The sequence below is a fragment of the Pteropus alecto genome, unplaced genomic scaffold (assembly GCF_000325575.1).
Source record: "Pteropus alecto unplaced genomic scaffold, ASM32557v1 scaffold17, whole genome shotgun sequence".
Taxonomy (NCBI): Eukaryota; Metazoa; Chordata; class Mammalia; order Chiroptera; family Pteropodidae; genus Pteropus; species Pteropus alecto.
The window spans coordinates 10993495-10999071 of NW_006440645.1; positions in this window are offsets into that span (position 1 = coordinate 10993495).

The following is a 5577-nucleotide window of genomic DNA, read 5'->3' on the forward strand; positions in this document are numbered from 1 at the left end:
AATTAATTAATTTATAAATAAAAACATCTGTACTAAGGTTATTGAGAAAACATGGATGGAAGAATCTCTCAGAGAATGGGTGTCAGGGAGGGGACGTAGCTCTATGTTTCTAAGAATTGATGAATACTATTAGACAGATATAAGTCCAGCAGGGAAGGCAGTGAATGCTGACAGAGGAGAGTAGAAAATCATGTGTTCAAGGGAGGAAAAGTAAAAAAATTTAGTGGACTGAGTAGATGTAATGAGTGGTATCAATCAGGAATGAGGCAAGATTTGGAATAAATTGTACATTAAGGACTTTGGTTTCTAATCCAGCATGTAAGGAACTGAGACGTCACTCACTCCATTCTAACAACAAGTAAAAAGTGAAATCAACTGAAAAATCAACAACGCTTCTTAGATCTGCCAGTGAAGTGAGGTCACAAGGCAAACTGCTGGGAAGTTCGGAGAGAGAAACAGGCAGATACAGAGACCACAACTTGGCAGAGCAGAAGCTTCTCCACTGAACCGGAACCAAGGGAAGAAAACCTGAACTATAATTGATGAATTATCGGAGATCAGTGTGGACAAATGAGACCTAAAAACTCCAGACAAATCCAGCCGCAGGAAGAGCCTCACACCTTTATGAGTTTCACTTCTAAGACTCTGCCAAGTTCTCATAGGGAATATCAGAGAAAAATATCTTTGGTCTTCTGGCAAAAGGAAGAGAAAAAGAACCCTTTTGAAATTCACAAGAACATTATGTTCTTAACAAGGTCTGCCTTCAAGAGTAACTATTCTAACAGTGTCTAACCTACTAGGATTTTCTCCAATCCTAAATGACCTGGGGAAAGGAAATACCTAATTCCAGCCCACTCTAACTGTCCTATCCATATGGGAGAAAAGGAATAACCAACTCTGTCCCCCTCTAGGAGACAAAATTTAAAATAAAAATACTGAGAAGCACTTGCGAAGTTCACAACCCCGGGGCAAAGACTCTCTAAAAGACTGAGCCCTAATCATAAGAACCCATCCCCTATCCCTATAGCTCACACTACCACATTACTCAGGGGCTATTCACAGCAGTTCCTCTTACCTACTGTTGCATGTCCACTTTTCAATGGAAAATGATAAGACATACTAAAAGATGGAAAACATAGATCGTAGAGGCAGAATGAGCATCAGAACTAGACCCAGATATGGCAGGGATGTTGAAATTATGAATTTAAAACAATTATAATCAATATGCTAAAAGCTTGTATTAGTCTGTGTTCTCAAGAGAGCAATGAGAGAAGGAGAAGTTATAAGAATTGGCTTACACAATTGTGGAAGCCAAGAAGTACTAAGATCTGCCATCAAAAAAATCCCAGGAAACCCAGTGGTATAGTTCAGTCTAAGTTCTAAGGCCTGAGAACCAGGGGAGTTGATAGGATAAGTCCCAGGTGAAGTCCTGAGAATTGAATGTCCAATGGTTTAAGTCTTGGTCTAAGTCCAAAGGGCCAAAGACCAGAATGCCAGTGTCTGAAAGCAGAAGATGGATGTTCCAGCTCAAGCAAAAAGCTGTTCTCTCTTCCTGTGGCTGGATTTGTCTGGAGTTTTTAGGTCTCATTTGTCCACACTGATCTCCACCTTTTTGTCCTATTCCAGCCCTCAACTGACTGGGTGATATCCACTGGCATTGGTGAGAGTGATCTCCTTTAGTCTGTGTACCAATTCAAATGCTAATCTTTCCTCCTAAAGCCCTCAAGGACACACCCAGACATAATGTTTTACCACTTACCTAGACATTCTAATCCAGTCCATTTTAAAATTCAACAATCACAGTGCTCTAATATAAGGAGTAGACAATGTGAAAGAACATGGAATGATATAAGCAGAGAGATGGAAATTTTAAGAAAGAATGAAAAAGAAATGCTAGAGATTAAAAACTGTGAAAAATGTCTTGATGGGCTCATTGGTAGACTGGTTATGGCTGAGTAAAGAATCTCTAAGCTTGAGAATGTGTCAATAAAACTTCCTAAACTTCATATTTGGCATAAAAAAATAACAGTATAGGTTTTTCAGTATTCTTGAGTGTTTTAATACATGGGAAAATTGTTGATAATCTTTAGAAAGCATTCCTTTCAAATAACAGACATGCTAACTTATTATAGAGTTTATTGTAAGTTCTTAAAACATTTTGAAATCTTCATAAGAAATCTTTTTCTTTACAAGTGCTAAATAATATGCTGTTATTAATGCGTCACCTGCCTATACATTTCTTTTCAATACAGCATTTCAGAACCAAGGAGCTCATTTAATGTACCTTATTTATTTATTTACTTATTTCAGACTAAGGGTAGAAAAGAAAAGACATACTAAGAGATACAACTGTTCTTTATCTTAGGGGGAAAAATAAGCCTGTGTACCTAAAATGATACCTAAAAAAATGGTATTATTTATAGAAACTAGAATATGAAAGGAAATGGTGGGAGATGTCAAAATTGATTGAAACACTCAACCCTGACAGCTCTGAAATTTGCAGGTTGAATACCTGCCACAATTTGTGAATGATTCTCTATATTCTTAAACTGCTTGGTTTAGCTAGCATTGTGATAGAAATGGATAAGAGAAGCCAAAAAATTATGAGGTATATACTAGTTTTATTTGACTACTAAGACTTGGTCTAATATGTATTACTCTGCAATAAAAAAATTTTAAAAAATTAAAAATAAAAACTGGAAAAGTACATACTGAAATTGATCAAAATTTTCAACTTTAGTGACTATGCTTTACATTACACAGAGAATTTTAAAATGTAAACACTTTCAAAGAAATTTTTCCCCCACTGAGGTGCTCACTTCTAAATTAATATGTACATGAATATATATTCTTTTATTAAATGTATTCATTTACTTACTATTATACATTTATTTGGAGTATGCGTGTATGTAACAGTTAAATATTTTAGACAATTTATGGCAATAAAAAAGTTCTGGCAGCTTTACTAAATAAGATTGGCTGAGTTGCAGAATGCTCTAAATAACCAGGCAAGAAAATAATAAATTAATATTGCCAAAAGAAAATGCACAGAAGAAAGATAGGCTCTCTTGGCTAATAAAGGGTAACAGAGGCTAATTAAAGCTTGCTGATGGGGATGTTTGCAAAAGTCAGAATGAAACTAGTTTGGAAATGAAATTACTTGATTTTAGTTCAATCAAAACAAGATAAATAGGAAAGCAGGGAGATTCTTCCACAGATGTATAGAGACTCTTTGCAGTCTAACAGAGTCCCTCATTCCCACCTAACATTCATAGACTTTAAACACACACACACACACACACACACATCTCAACTATAGAAAGGTCTAACTACAGTTTTAGTTAAAATACTGTTTTAGAATATACAACTATTAATATTAGAATGATTTTAATTGGTATTTTCTCATAAAATAATACCAATGATTATACTTTTTCAGAGACTGAATATCTTAACTGCATTCTATTTTTATTGTAAATATTAAGACCACAATGATCGCTTTGTAAAAACCACACATTTTGTTGAGAAAATAGATAAATTATAAATCCCCAAATAGTCTTACCAAAAGAAACAGAAACTCTAAAGAAAATGTACAAGAGATTTAGCACTTAAGCTACGAGGGACAACGCATAATACTCCCCTTTCTTCACAGATATTTTTCAAAATGGGGAGAAAGTAGAATCTTAAATAATTTTATGAAAATACAGTGACTTTCTTGTAAGACTGGGAGATTTAAAAAATTGGGTTCAAATATATACATTTAGTTTTTAAAGTAAATATTAGTAAATGAGCCAATGTCACTTCAACATTAAGTTTAATAATTCTAAGTTTTGATTATTCCACCACTACTACCACAAAAAAAAAAAAAAACCTGATCTAATCACTATCCAAGAATATAATTAACCTACTTAAATGGGATACAGAGGGAAACTGATAAGTTGATAAGAGAAACATTTTAATACTTTTTCTTTAGGAAAAATGCTCCCTTTCTATTTCCATAAAAAAATACATCCTCGCTTTGATCTGTTTATCCCTCCATTTTTATATAACCGTAGTTGTTACCCCGATCATTCCCAACCCACTCACCCCAATTTGGGTAGCCTTCTTTGACTGTGATTTTTTCATTCTGTCCCATACTTCATCACTCTCCCCATTCACAGGGCAGCACAAGGCCTGTACAAATCAATGATGACAACTATAGAGCCAGTCACAGTACTCGACAAATACCGGATCCTCAAATGTCTTTTGAATAAAGGGAAAAAAAACAATGTATTAATGTGATACCTCCTGATTGTGTAGTATTTGTTAGAATCAATTTATGACTAAAATGAACTCTATATAAACCATATGTAAGTATTTCAGTGTAGTCTAAAGAAGGTCAAATTGCTAGTATAATGTATCAGAGAAGAAAAAAAAATTACATCAGAGGAACTTAGCTAAAACTGAAAGTGCAGAATATTTTTAGAAATATCTTTGTGATAAGAGAAATATTAGCCTTTTGCTTTACATAAATATTAAGCTTCAATGTATTTTTAAAACTAATTGACCTAGATATAGAAAGAGCATGTTATTTGTGGCCCATTGACTGGTTTTGAATTTCAAGTTTGTTCTTTTGCTGTTCTGTGAGCATGGAGAAGTTACATACACTCTCAGGCCTAATTACCTTGGTGGGCAAACTGGTATCTAATTTAGTAATGCTTTAAATGAAAAAAATGCCCAGACACAGTGTTTACATTTGGAAAGCATTTGGCAATAGTTCGTCTCCCTATAAACTTGTTAAACCCTGCTTTCCCTCTGAAGAAAATGCATTTATTTATTTTTTTAAAAAGTCAAATGTGAGATGAAATACAGTCCAACAGAGGATTAAGCAAAGACGAGACATTTAGTCTCAACTCTTCCACTTAACAGGTTGCACTATTAAGAAAATATTCTAAAGCTCGATTCTCGGTTTCATGTAAATTAAGGACAAAAATATGCAACCTACCTACCTCACGAGGATGCCCTGAGGATCAAATTAGGGAAGAGATGTGAGTGACTTGTAAATTATATTAGTATTAAATTCAAATTAGGCTAAAAATAAAAGTATAACTCAGTATCAAACTAAATAATGGTGAAAGAAAAGTGGAAGAATAAGACTTTACTGGTGATCTTTCTGTTAAAATTTGTCATACTACTCATTTTAGCAAACAAATATGTATTCGAAATAACAAGACCCTTTTTAAACATACCAAAAAAATCATAGAGTATTTATTCAGACAATAGTAAGTTAAACCTGTAGATTATTCTTTATTTAGAAGAGTGGAGATGTAAATGTCGTAGGAATCCGAAGCACAACAGTTGCTAACATTTCTTCATTAGCACAGGACAAAGCTCTGAGCATGTCAACATAAAGACAAAGACAAGGTAACAGGTAGAGGAATAAGTTGGAGTGAATATGGATACTAGAAACCTCCAAAGAGGTGCTAGTCCCAGACCCACAGATATAATCAACTTGTAAATTGTGGCAGAAGGATCAAAGTTTGTGTCAAACACAGAGAGTGGTCTCAAAATTAGTGACACTGGGGGACTGGATTTGAAGGC